This window comes from Geotrypetes seraphini, chromosome 1 (genome assembly GCF_902459505.1).
Source record: "Geotrypetes seraphini chromosome 1, aGeoSer1.1, whole genome shotgun sequence".
NCBI classification, from domain to species: domain Eukaryota; kingdom Metazoa; phylum Chordata; class Amphibia; order Gymnophiona; family Dermophiidae; genus Geotrypetes; species Geotrypetes seraphini.
The window spans coordinates 281,158,606-281,172,132 of NC_047084.1; the positions used below are offsets into that span (position 1 = coordinate 281,158,606).

Sequence of the window (13,527 nt, forward strand, 5' to 3'; positions counted from 1 at the left end):
ACCTGTCACCAGCCCCCGAAAAGCCGACAGGGCCGCCAGATGAACCCGGAGAGAAGACCAAGCCAGGCCCCTATCCAGGCCATCCTGCAAGAACTCTAGAATGTTAGGCAGAGAAGCGCGAAAAGAGACCACTCCCCGCGCTCGGCACCATTCCTCAAAAAGACGCCAAACCCGTACATAAGCCCGAGAGGTAGAAAGCCTCCGGGACCCCAAAAGTGTAGAGATCACCTTATCGGAATATCCCTTCTTACTCAGGCGGCCCCTTTCAAGAGCCAAGCCGTAAGACAAAAGGGAGACGGGTCGAACATGGGAATGGGACCCTGCGTCAGAAGATCGCACCCGAGAGGCAGAGGAAGAGGATCCGCCACCAGATGCCTCACCAGATCCGCATACCACAGACGACGAGGCCAATCCGGAGCCACCAAAACCACCAGCCCCGGATGGCGAACAACGCGAAGCAGTACTCTGCCCACTAATGGCCAAGGAGGGAACACATACAACAGCCCCTCCGTTGGCCACGGTTGGACCAGAGCATCCAGACCCTCGGCCAGACCGTCCCTGCGACGACTGAAGAAGCGGGGTACTTTGGCGTTGCCACTTGTGGCCATCAGATCCATCAGGGGCTGCCCCCAAGCACGCACTATCAACTGAAACGCCACGGCGCCGAGACACCACTCTCCCGGATCCAAGAAGTGACGACTGAGGAAGTCCGCCTGAACGTTTTCTACCCCGGCAATGTGAGAGGCCGAGAGGTCCAGAAGATGCGACTCCGCCCAAACCATGAGCTGAGCCGCTTCCTGCGCCACCTGAGTGCTCTTGGTGCCCCCCTGACGATTGACATAAGCCACCGCCGTGGCATTGTCCGACAGGACTCTGACCGACTTGCCCAACAAAAGGGAGTGGAAAGCCAACAGCGCCAGCCGGACCGCCCTGGTCTCCAACACGTTGATCGACCAGGAGGCCTCCTCTGCGGACCAGGTTCCCTGAGCTGAGTGACCCAGGCACTGGGCCCCCCAACCCAGGAGACTCGCATCCGTAAGGAGCACCGTCCACTGCGGAAGATCCAGACCCACCCCCTGAACTAGGTGAGGGGTCCGGAGCCACCAACGCAGACTGCAGCGCGCCAAGCCTCGCAGGGGAACCGGAACATCCATCCCGTGCCTCTGGGGAGACCACCTCCGGAGCAGAGCATACTGGAGAGGACGCATGTGGGCCCGCGCCCACCTCACCACGTCCAGGGACGCCGCCATCGACCCCAAGACCTGGAGGAAATCTCGCGCCCGAGGACACCGGGACGCCAAAAGCAGGCGAATCTGAGATTGCAATTTGCTCACCCGGGCCTCTGGGAGGAAGACCCTCCCCAAGGAGGTGTCGAACAGCACCCCGAGGTACTCCAGACGCTGAGCCGGGACCAACCGACTCTTGGAAAGGTTGACCACCCAGCCCAGCGACCGGAGAAACTCCACCACCCGAGCCGTAACCCGGGAGCTTTCCTGCAACGACTTGGCCCGAATTAACCAGTCGTCCAGGTAGGGGTGTACCAGGATGCCCTCCGACCGCAAGGCTGCCGCGACGACCACCATCACCTTGGTGAACGTCCGGGGAGCCGTGGCCAGCCCAAAGGGAAGCGCACAGAACTGATAGTGCCGACCCAAGATCGCAAAGCGCAGGAAACGCTGATGAGAGGCCCGAATGGGAACATGCAAGTAGGCCTCCGTCAGATCGAGAGAAGTGAGAAACTCCCCCGGCTGAACCGCCAGAATGACCGACCGCAGAGTTTCCATACGGAAAGAGGGAACCTTGAGAGCCCTGTTGACCCCTTTCAAATCTAGGATGGGCCGAAAAGTCCCCTCCTTCTTGGGCACCACAAAGTAAATGGAGTACCTGCCCGTGCCCCACTCCGGGGGGGGGCACTGGAACAACTGCCCTGAGATCTAGCAAGCGCTGAAGGGTCTGGCGAAAGGCCAGCGTCTTCCCAGGAGTCTGACATGGAGAAGCGAGGAAAAAGTCCGGCAGAGAGCGGGCGAACTCTAGGGCATAACCGTCCCGCACCACCTCCAGGATCCACTGATCGGACGTGATCTCGGCCCATTTGGGGAAAACGTCGCGCAGCCGGGCCCCCACTGGAACCAAGGGGGGCGCCGGCAAGGCGTCATTGTGCAGGACGGGAAGCGGGGGAACCGGCGGAGGGATTCCCTGCCCCCCGAAAGGGCCCCCCGAAAGGGCTGCATGCGCTGGAAGAACCGACCCCGGGAAAACCCCGGAGACTGGAAAGAAGCAGCCCCACGCCCAGGGCGATACTTGCGAAATTCTCGCAAACGCCCCCGGGCCGCACCACCCCGAGACGCCGGGCGGGCACGGTCCTCCGGCAGACGGGGAACTTTCGAGTCCGACAGAGTCTGAATCAACTTATCCAAGTCCTCTCCAAATAAAAACGACCCCCGAAAGGGAAATTTAGTAAGCTTAGCTTTGGACGCAGCATCCGCCGCCCAAGCGCGCAGCCACAACACACGCCTTGCGGCCACGCCAAAAGCCATAGACTTAGCTGAGATCCGCACCAAGTCATATAGAGCATCTGAGAGGAATGAGGCAGCCATCTCAATCTTCGCTACCTCCTGATCCACCAGAGACCAGTCATCAGACTCTCGATCCAAGACCCGCTCCGCCCACCGAAACACGGTGCGAGCGACCAGTCCCCCACAAATAGCCGCCTGGACCCCAAAGGCAGAGACCTGAAAATTTTGCTTAAGGATGTTCTCCAATTTGCGCTCCTCAGAGTCCCGCAAGGCAGAACCGCCCTCAACAGGCACGGTATGCCGCTTGGAAATTGCCGAGACCACCGCATTCACGACTGGCGAAGTTAACGTAGCCCGATCCCCTTCAGGAATGGGATACAGGCGAGCCATGCTGCGCGCCAGCCGAAACGGCGTCTCCGGCGTTTTCCACTGCTCAAGAATAATATCCCGAATATCCTGATGCATAGGAAAAGAGCGGGAAACGGAACGGATCCCCCGCAACAGAGGGTCCCCCACACGCGGAGTCTCCGGCGGCGCGTCCTCAAAACGCAAAACCGAAGAAACCTGTTGAATAAGGTCAGGCAGCTCATCTCTCTGAAAAAGGCGCACCACGGACGCCTCGTCACTGGAGAACGGAAAACCCGACAACCCGCCGCCAGCTTCCGTCCCCTCCAGAGGGTCCTGGAATTCCTCAGAAGGGTCCAGGTCCTCCTCCAGACCGACACGTTCCTCCGACCACAAATCCTCGTCCCACGACACCCGCGGACGCTTGGACAAGGGAGGCGGCGGAGGGGACGTCACGTCAGACGAGAGAGGCAAAGCCGCAGGGAGCGCGGAGGAAACCCCACCCCCCGAAACCCCCTGGGCGCAACCGGGACCCCCAGCCGCCTGAAAATAGGCTTTGCATAAAGAAAAGAAAAAATCAGGGGAAAAACCCCCCGAGGGTCCCAAGGGACTCCCTGCCACAGCAGGGGACCCAGCAGAAACCTGCCCCTGCTTAGTCAAAACAGGGGGAAGGTCACCTGAGGTGGAAGACAAAATGGAGGGGCCAGACAGAGAAGATGGCATCTTTCCCGCCAAAACAGCTCCCTCCATAGCCTGTAGCGGCTGAGAGACCTGAACAGTCTCAGCCGCAAAAGCAGGCAAGCCGGCATCAGCTGTCAAAATATCAGCTGAGAGGGAATCCTCTAAAACCCGACCGTCGGCGGCTCGGGGAATCCCTCCGTGGGCGGACGGAGAAGACCGGGCTTCCCCACCGTTCCCTGCCGACTCGCGAGGCACCATCGGCGGGGAGCTCTGGGCGCCTGCAGCCGCTGCCGACGGAGCTCCTCCACCGCACCGGCCTGAACACCGCTTGCACAGGCCGGCCGCGAGTGCCTCGCGTCTGGAGCACAATGAGCACTTTTTCCCTTTAGAAGTGCTCATTGCTCCATACGCGACCTAGCTGTAAAAAAGTGCCGGTTAGTTGAAAAAATACAGTAAAATACAGTTTTCTTAAAGGGATACAACCCTCCAGACCAGCACTACCTCAGGATTTTTTTTTTTATTTTTTTTACAGAACAGACTCCACAGGCTCTCTAAGCAATATGCCTTGCTTGATTTAGGGGGCAAGGCTTACTGCTGAGGCTCCTCTAAAAAAATATGGGGAGGTGGAGGAAGTGGGGGGAGGGACCCCGCTCGAGACCCGCCGGGTTTGACACCCCCGAGGTCGGACGAACCCCCAAACAGAGTCCGTCCAAGCTCCGTCCGGCCAAAAACAGGGACAATAAACCCCCTAAACAAATTCCAACAGCCCTACCAAGGGAGATGGGTACAGATCACATCAACACCTGCTGGAGACTGAAAGAAGACAGAGGGAAATAGAGAAGGGAGGATAGTATATACTGTCCCAAAGTTTTGTTTTCAGTCTCCACCTGCTGGTCATGATTAGATATATACCCATTCGTAAAGTTAACCTCTACTGGTCTGGAGAGTGCTAAAGAAGGAGGTATTGATGCCCCTGTATAAGAATTTGGTGAGACCTCATTTAGAATATTGTGTATGGTTCTGGAGGCAACACCTTCAAAAAGATATAAAAAGGATGGAGTTGGTCCAGAGGAAGGCTACTAAAATGGTGTGTGGTCTTCATCATAAGGAACATGGGCACAGACTTAAAGATCTCAAACTGTATACTTTTGAGGAAAAGCGGGAGAAGGGAAATATGATAGAGACGTTTAAATACCTACGTAATGTAAAAGCAAATGAGTCAAGTCTCTTTCATTTGAAAGGAAACTCTGCAATGAGAGGGCATAGGATGAAGTTAAGAGGTGATAGGCTCCGGAGTAATCTAAGGAAATACTTTTTTAAAGAATGGGTGGTAATTGCATGGAACAGTCTCCCGGAAGAGATGGTGGAGACAGAGACTGTGTCTGAATTCAAGAGGGCCTGGGATAGGCACGTGGGATCTCTCGGAGACAGAAAGAGATAATGGTTACTACGGATGCGGATGGGCAGACTAGATGGGCCATTTGGCCTTTATCTGCCATCATGTTTCTATGTTGTGTATGTAAATGCTACGTATGCCATGTGAAAAACTTAGATCTCTTGACTATTAGAGGAGAAATTAGATCCAATGCACTGGAACCTAGTGAATTCTCATACCTCTTGTACCTGAGACCAATCTTCTCTTTTGAGAGAGAGGTTTTATAGCCTGCTCCTGTTTAGACATAAACACATTTACAGAATATTCCAGTAATGGTCTGACCCAGGAACTGGGTGCTAACTGAAAGAAGATAATAATAATAATAATAATAATTAATTTTCTTATATACCGCCCCACCAACAGTTCTGGGCGGTTCACAACATTAAAACTGAACATTTCTATTAGTAATACAATTCTGAAAAAACAACTATCATAACTACTACATCGTTTATACATAATCAGAAAAAAATTCAGATAAAAAATAAAACATAATATAAAGTACATTTGAAAAGCGGAATCTAAAAAGAACACATCTTAAAGTCTCAACAATCTTGTTTATCGAATAGATATGTTTTCAATAATTTCCTAAATATAGGATAACAATTGGCTTGAACAGTCAATGGAATCATCCAGGAGTTCATCTTTCCCGCCTGATATTCCAAGGCCCTGTCCAAAAAAGTCTTGTAACGGCAGGCCCTTGAGGTAGGGAAGCGGAACATACCTGAATTTCAGGTAAATTTTAATGAAGTGAACAATTTCAAATAAAATACCAAATAAGAAGGTAATAAACCAAAAAGGGCCTTATAACAGATACACCAAAATTTAAAAAGCACTCTGGCCTCAAAAGGCAGCCAATGTAATCTAGCATAAAAAGGACTAACATGATCATACTTCTTGAGACCAAAAATCAAATGAACTGCTGTATTCTGAACTAATCGTAGTCTTAATAAAATCTTATTGGAAAGCCCCAAATAAACAATGTTAGAGTAATCCTAAGTAGACAATATTGTAGACTGAACCAACAACCTAAAGGACTCTAGATCAAAATACTTCTTGATGGTCCTCAATTTCCACAAAATAGCAATTCTTTTTTTTAAATTAATGAATCTGTATGCTTCTTAAAAATTAAACTACGATCTAGAATTATTCCCAAGATTTTTAAATTTGGCTCTATCTCAAAACTTTGACCCTTAAGTTGAAGCACTACTTGTCTCCCCTCCCCCTCGCTTACAAAACTGCAAAAGCGGTTTTTAGAGCAGGCCAGTATGCTGAATGCTCTGTGCTGCTCCTGACACTCATAGGAACTCTATGAGCGTCGGGAGCAGTGCAGAGAATTCAGCGTGCTGGCCTGCGCTACAAACCGCTTTCGTGGTTTTGTAAAAGAAGGGGTTAATATAGAAATTATTATGTCTAAACTGTGCCCTTTCTTATGTGTTAATTAAAGAAATAGGTAATGACCTCCCCTCCACCCCCCAAAAAATTAAACTGCTTACATCTGAATTTGAAGCATCTACGAGGGAGTATTGAAAAGTTCTAAGCCCAACCAACCAACTTCTTGAACTCTGAGCGTTATTTTGCCACTGTAGCTAAAAAGAGTGTTATCTTATTCCATTAAGTGCCAAATTGCAGAAATAAAATTTGATGTTTTGACATTGTTTCAGATCATTGACTGAACCATATCCATGTCATTCTCTTCTTTGTTGGGCTGAGAACTTTTCTTTTCAGCACCCCCTTGTACAAGATGTACATTTATATTACCTAGAATAATGAAACAAGGGAATTAAGGCAGATACCTGCAAGATAAATTCAAATAGTTGAAGCTGAATATCTGCCCAACTTCCTGGAGCTCTGTATAAAAATAATATACTTAAAGGACTAAATAATAATTCTGAAGTTACACATCAGTTCCAACCCTGGAGTCATTGCCAAATTTAGCATTAATAGAAAAAAAAAAAAAAAAAGTCCTTATAAATAGTACTACCACCTCTATTTTTTTCCTAATCTTGAGTTATGAAGGATTTTATAACCTGAAGGACAAGGACTGGCAGGAATAGATTGTTTCCCATCTTTCTTTATCTTTCCTTTCAGTTGCTGATTGTGATATTCCTGTAGATAAGTTATGGACTATATTTAGTTCCCTTACTGAAGAGGATATAAACTGTGTGCTTCATAAGCTTTCTTCTTCACACTGCATCCTTGCTAGCAGTCCAGCTTTTTTTTTTAAATCAGATAACCCTCCCTGTGAAACAGTCACTTGAAATAATTTTTGAGTGTGAGTGAATTGGATTTTATGTTTTGGCTACTTTCAGCAATTTATGGGAAATATTGTCTTAATACTAATTCCTAAGGCTAAGAGTTCTGACTTGACAAAAGAGACTAATAGCAAGCATTGATAGCAAGCATTCTTTTCTTCACTAAGGTAGCGTTAAAAAGTGTCCTGTGCTATCCCCAGCGTGGGTCTGTTCCACTCACTAAGGCTACTTTTAGCCCTGCTAGAAAATGGCTGATTTTTCTCTTTCTACAAAAATGGCAAACTGCTAATTTTTTCCATTAGCATTTGGCCATTACTGCAAGAGCACTTACTAACACCTATTTTGTAGACAGTAAGGGGCAAATTCTATAAACGGTGTCCAGATTGTAGGCAGCGGTAGGTGCCTTACTGCTGTCTAACCAGCCAATCGGGATGCACGTTTTGTTTTTTTTAAACACCCCGAGAAGAGTTGCCTACATTGCAGGCATTTTCACAAGCCTAGGGAGGAGTGTAGGGACGCTTAAGCTCACCCAAGGCTAGGTGTGGGCTCACCTGGAAATGGCCTTAGTTGAGCTTAGGCATCTCCCTAGAGCCGCAATAGGTACCTGAAATGTAGGCCAGCAAAATGTTGGTCTATATTTGAAACAGACATGGCCGCTGAGCCAATCATGACAAAGGAATCTCCCTGCTGCAATCAATTTAGTGGCTGCAGCAGGGAACTCATTCGTTCCCCCCCCCCCAGCGAGGACAACTGGCAGAAGGGATGCCCAGTCTCTTCTGCTGGAACCCCCAAAGCCCCCCACCCCTGAATGTTCACAGCAGGAGGAATGCAAAATTCCTCCTGCTGCCACTCCCCCCGAGACATCCCCCATCAGGAGGGATGTCCAGTCCCACGATGTACCAGGAAGGGGAAGGCCCACCATTCTGTGGAGGCGGGCCTGGCAGCCAGAGGGAGTAAGCATCCCTCTGGCTGGCCAACAAAAAAAAGGTACTGGTGGGGTCCAGATGGGCCTGGAGGGGGTCAAGGGGCAGCCTGCAGGGGGGTTTCCAGCAGGAGGAACTGGGCATCCCTCCTGCCAGGGGATGGCTTAGGGGGTGCCAGCAGGAGGAATTGGGCACTCCTCCTGGCTGCAGACATTTGTGGGTGGGGGACAGCTTTGGGGGTTCTGGCAGGAAGGACTGGGCATCCCACCTGCTGGGGAATGTATCGGGGGGGGGGGGGGGGGTTCCCTGCTATGGCCGCTAAACTGATTGCAGCAGGGAGATTCCCCTGCCGCAATTAGCTCAGCGGCAACACAATTCTCTAACCAGCACCTATGACATGGACACTGGTTACAGAATCATGGTGGTTAGGTGGGCTTAGGCATCGGTCTGTGAGGATGCCCGTGTGCGATTCTCAAAAGCCGCTTAGGCGGCTTCTGAGACCAGGTGTCCTATACAGAATCCGGCTCTAAGGGCTCACACGCTAACCACACACTAATCAGTTAGCATGTGGCACTGTACGAAGGGATGCTGAAAAGTTCTCAGCTGCACCAACCAACTTCCTAAATTCTGAGCGCTATTTTACCACTGTAGCTGAAAAAGTGTGTTATCTTATTTTGTGTTAAGTGCCTGATTTGCAGATATGAAATGCTCTGTATTAACATTGTTTCAGATCATTGACTGAACCATATCCACGTCATTCTCTTCTTGGTTGGTGTGAGAACTTTCTAAGCACCCCCTCATAACTGTGCTGATTAGAACAGAGCACACTTACTCTCCACCCCAGTGTTAATTTTTTTTTTTTAACTATTTTTAGCACATGTGCAAATGCAAAACCTTTCGTGGGATGCCTAAGCATTTTAATCTATGATAAGTACACATTCGTGCTTACTGCATCTTAGTAGAAGGACCCACTAGGTTAACTGAGGGCTCCTTTTACTAAGATGCGCTAGCTTTTTTAGCACACACAAGAAATTACTGCTTACTACGCTTCGAGACTACGGCGGGAGCTCACAGCAGCCATTTCCTATTGGCGATCTACACGGGGCAGGAGTGTAGGAAGATCGCTCCTGCCCCAAAAGCCTGCTAGACCACCAGGTGAGCCCGGGATGCTGGGGGAAGGCTAAACTATGGATTTTTATTTTTTTTTCCTTTTTTCCCCTCCCCATAATCGCAAATATGTGAAATCGCGATTGCCGAAAACGCGAATGGGGAGGGGGAAGTGTATGAAGGTTATTTATGGTAACAGGCCTCACATTACTCTAAAGGCCCTAACAGCTTATTTTCTTTTTAAGACCTATTCCTTTGGGACCTTCAGACTCTTCTTTAACTTCTCCAACTCCAGTCCCATGTTTTTTATTTTAATACACGATCTGTCAGTAATCAACCGTTTTTGTTAAAAGACCTCATTGATAATACTGATGTGGGTTGCACTTTTAGAGTTAGCTTTAATTTTCCTTCTTCCTAATAACTTTGTCACATCCCAGTGTTTAGTGCTGGCACATTTTTTTAAGAACCACTTTGGATCTATTGCGGGGATAAGCGGTTTCTAAATGCTGAAGATTAGATTAGATATCAAGCACAATAAATACATAAATGAGTGGGAACAGGAAGATATATTAGACATGCTTCACTCAAGCGACAGCATCTTAGCTGCCAAACTTTAGATCATTGTTCTAATTTTTGTATAGGCAGATTTTTTTTGTGTGTGTGTTTAAAGCAGGTCTCCTTTCAGTTCCATTATTATTGACGGCAATTTAGATATTAGATATATATTCATTAAGGGTTCCTTTTATGAAGGTATGCTAGTGTTCTTAGCGCACGCACAAGATTAGCGCATGCTAGCCGAAAAACTACCAACTGCTTAAAAGGAGGCAGTAGCAGCTAGCGCGCGCGGCATGTTAGCGTGCACTAAAATCGGCTAGCACACCTTTGTAAAAGGAGCCCTAAGTCCCATTTTTACAAATATGAGCTCAGAGCAGAGTTAAGGAAAGTTTGGACTTCATTAACACACAGAAACGGACTCAGTTTTCATTCACCAGGCATAAAACAAGGGCAGAGTCAACTTCTGCATGTGCATTATCAAATGCTACATTTTCTTGTGCAACATACTTCCTTTTAATGAAATTCAACCAGCTTGCCTAGCCACGCAACTGAGTTCTATGAATAATGTCATAGTGCGAGTAATTTTGTACAGTATTCAAAACTAAAATATATGTACTCTGTCAAGCCTTTTGCTTTTCTTTGATGTTTGCAAACTTCATTTAATTTGAGGTCTTTAAATCAGTTGGTAAAATTAGTTTAGATTGGAATATGCAGTCTCTTACTTGAGTTCATTTTCATGCCATAGTCCTACTGATATTCTCCTGCAAGAATGTTTGACTTCTGAGAAGCAAAGTCAATTAAGCTAATGACATCAGGTGTTCTGACATCGCTGATATTATTAGTGAATTTTAATGAGCCAATTAGAAGCAATGGCAAGAAGCAGATTTAAACTTTGAATGAGGTTAACATAGGGTGGGCAATTTTCAAAGCCATTTCTGCACTGTTTTACGCCGTAGTAATAGGAAATTTGAAAACTGACCATTCTGGTAAAATTATTTACAGTGTTCCAATAAATACTTTACCTTGAGCTCAGATGGAAAGCTGCTGCACTTGGGGAAAAGGCAATTAATGAATTATCTAAGTCCATGCAGCCTGGGGAGGGGTGGGAATTACAAAAATGTGAATTGTGCGTAGGTTTCTATTTCCAAATTGTGTTTAGCTGTTTTAGTCAGAAAAAGTACCCACAGAAAAAGTTTATTACAGACTTCCTATCCCACACTATGGGCAAGGCCTTCTAGGTGGCTTAACAATCTAAAAAAGGAAAAGGGAGGTGGGACTTATGTGACAGACATGAAAGTGAGGATTTGGTGGGAGAACTACAAATGTCTGAAAGGAAGAAGGAATGGAAAACAGCATAAGGGCAACTGTGAATACTTTTTCTTTGGAAATTTTCAAAGTAAAAATTAATGCAAAACTTGAGAGTAAAATAAACCGCAGAATTTATAATAAAGCAGGCAGCTTAAGACTGCACTCTGAAAATGATGAACTGTATAAGGTTTCATTGTTCTTCTCCAGTTATTTCATAAGAACAGCTGATATTGAATGGAACTGCAAACATGTGAATCTGAAATCAGAATAGCCAGAAAATTACATGTTGTAGTGGCTATAGCATACTATAAGCAGATTCGTTGCATTTTATTGATTTTCTTTTCGGAATTCCAGTAGTAAAGGTCTACATACTGTGACTCGCCTCCTCAAGAACTAATCATTACAAGCTCAAAACTATATGCTGTGCTAGAATACTGTTACTTTATTATCGTACACCTTGGGCTAGATTCATTAAGCAAACCGATCATGTACCGATCAGTTTGCAACCCAATTCACTAACCTCTGTGCCGATCCGATTCTGATTCCGATCCATGCATGCAAATGAGGGGAAACAGCATGCAAAGTAGGCAAGCAACGATTCACTAAACAAAAATCTTGAACACTGACTGGGCTGGCCGATCAACAAGAAACGACTGCTGGAGACCGGTCGCTCACATCCTTTCCGACTGTCTTGCCAGCCCTGCAGCTCTGCCTCCCTGACTCTCTCTCTGGCTCCCCAGCTCTCCTACTCTCTGCCACCCTTCCCTGCAATGCGAGCCCGTGGGAAGGGCAGCAGAGAGCAGGAGAGCCGGGGCCAGTAAAAAAAAAGTAAAAAAAAAAAACAAAAAACCAGACAGCAAACACATGCGCAGACCATCTAAAGCAGGGGTCTCAAAGTCCCTCCTTGAGGGCCACAATCCAGTCGGGTTTTCAGGATTTCCAAGATGAAAAATATAGAAGATAGGAAGTGTGGTATACATAACGTGACCATTTATTTTTTTCATCAAAACAGGACATCTATTAATATTCAGCCCTGCCCCCATCTCCCCTAGCCCCGCCCCCAATTTCATCCATTCATTTTTCACCCCCTTCCATTCAATGTCTGCCCCCCTCCCCACACTTCTATTCAGCATCTGTCCACCCTCTCCCCCACACTTCCATTCAGCACCGGTCCTCCCTCTCTCTACCCCTTCCATCTACTGTTCACCCTCTCTGCCCTTTCCATCCAGTGTCCATTCTCTCTCTCATTTCAGCTTCATCCCTCTTCATTTTTCTGTCTCCACCCCTTCCCCTGTGCTCTGGCATCTGTCTCTTCTCCTTTCCTTCCTTCTTTCCCACTCAGGGCCTGGCATCACACACATTTCCTTCTCTTCTACCTCCCCCTCCCCCTCCCCCTCCCCCTCCATGCTCTGGCATCTCCTCTCCTTCCTTTCCCTCTGGTCTGGCATCTGTCTCCTTAGTTTCCCTTCGTTTATACCCTTGCACCTCTCTGCTCTCCTCTTCTATCTCTTCCTCCCCCCTCTATTATCTGGCATTTTCTCTCCTTCCTTTCTCTCCCTCCCTCCTTCCTTGCCCCTGGTCTGGCATTTGTCTTCTTCCCCCTCCATGTGCAAGTGATGGGTAAATGTAAATGCTCAGAGAGTTGGCCTTAGAGTGCTGGTAAAAATAAAATAAAATTGAAAAATAGGACTTTAGAAGTGGTCCTTTGAATACTGGCTACACTTGTATGAGAGCCCGTAAAATCCTGGCTTTGTAGAATGGTCAGTCACACTGGATGCTAATCGTTTTGAATTTTCTTCTTCTTCTCCTTCCTTAAGGTACATAAATAATCCTTACAGGAAGGAGAAAAAGAAAATCCAAAACGATTAGCATCCAGTGTGACTGATTAGAAGTCGACTGCTTGAGTTTTGTACGCTGGGCGGTTACCTGTCAGTTGCTGTGGCCCTCGGGGTGTGGCGGGCAGTCTGCCACCTTCATGAGCTCTCTCTCCGGTCTGGGCCCATCTCCGTTGCCCGGAACCCCAGCGGAGAGGCACTGAGGCAGGTAGTGGGTGGAATATGGGAAAGCGTCCTGTTGTCTCCACAGTAACGGCCCGTAAGTAAATTGAACTCAGGCCGCGGGGCTCTAACACGGCACACACTGGCTTCCCTTCTCCTCCGAAACAGGAATGACGTCATTTCCTGTTTAGGATGCGAAGGGAAGGCAGTGCGTGCCGTGTTAGAGCCCCGCGGCCTCAGTTTATTTCGTTTGCAGGCAAGAGGGTGAGGGAATAGAAGGGAGGGAAGAAGACCTCACCAGACAGTTGGGGGGGGGGGGGGGAGGGGCGTCCAGGCCCTGCCCTGCCCTGCCCTGCCCTGCCCTGCCCTTTTTGCTCCCCCCTAACGCTGGTCCTGGGGCAGGGAAAC

The 13,527-nt window shown here is 48.1% G+C and overlaps 1 protein-coding gene across 4 annotated transcripts in view; it reads right to left on the reverse strand.

Annotated features, from left to right (window-relative positions):
- Nucleotides 1–13,280, reverse strand: part of CTNNA2 (catenin alpha 2) — a 1,640,869-nt gene extending 1,627,589 nt beyond the window's left edge. For all 4 annotated transcript variants that reach the window (XM_033952687.1, XM_033952678.1, XM_033952724.1 and 1 more), the window contains exon 1: nt 13,049–13,280. The gene's annotated coding sequence lies outside the window, so the exon portion shown is untranslated. The remainder of the gene's footprint in view (nt 1–13,048) is intronic.
- Between the last annotated feature and the right edge of the window lie 247 nt (nt 13,281–13,527).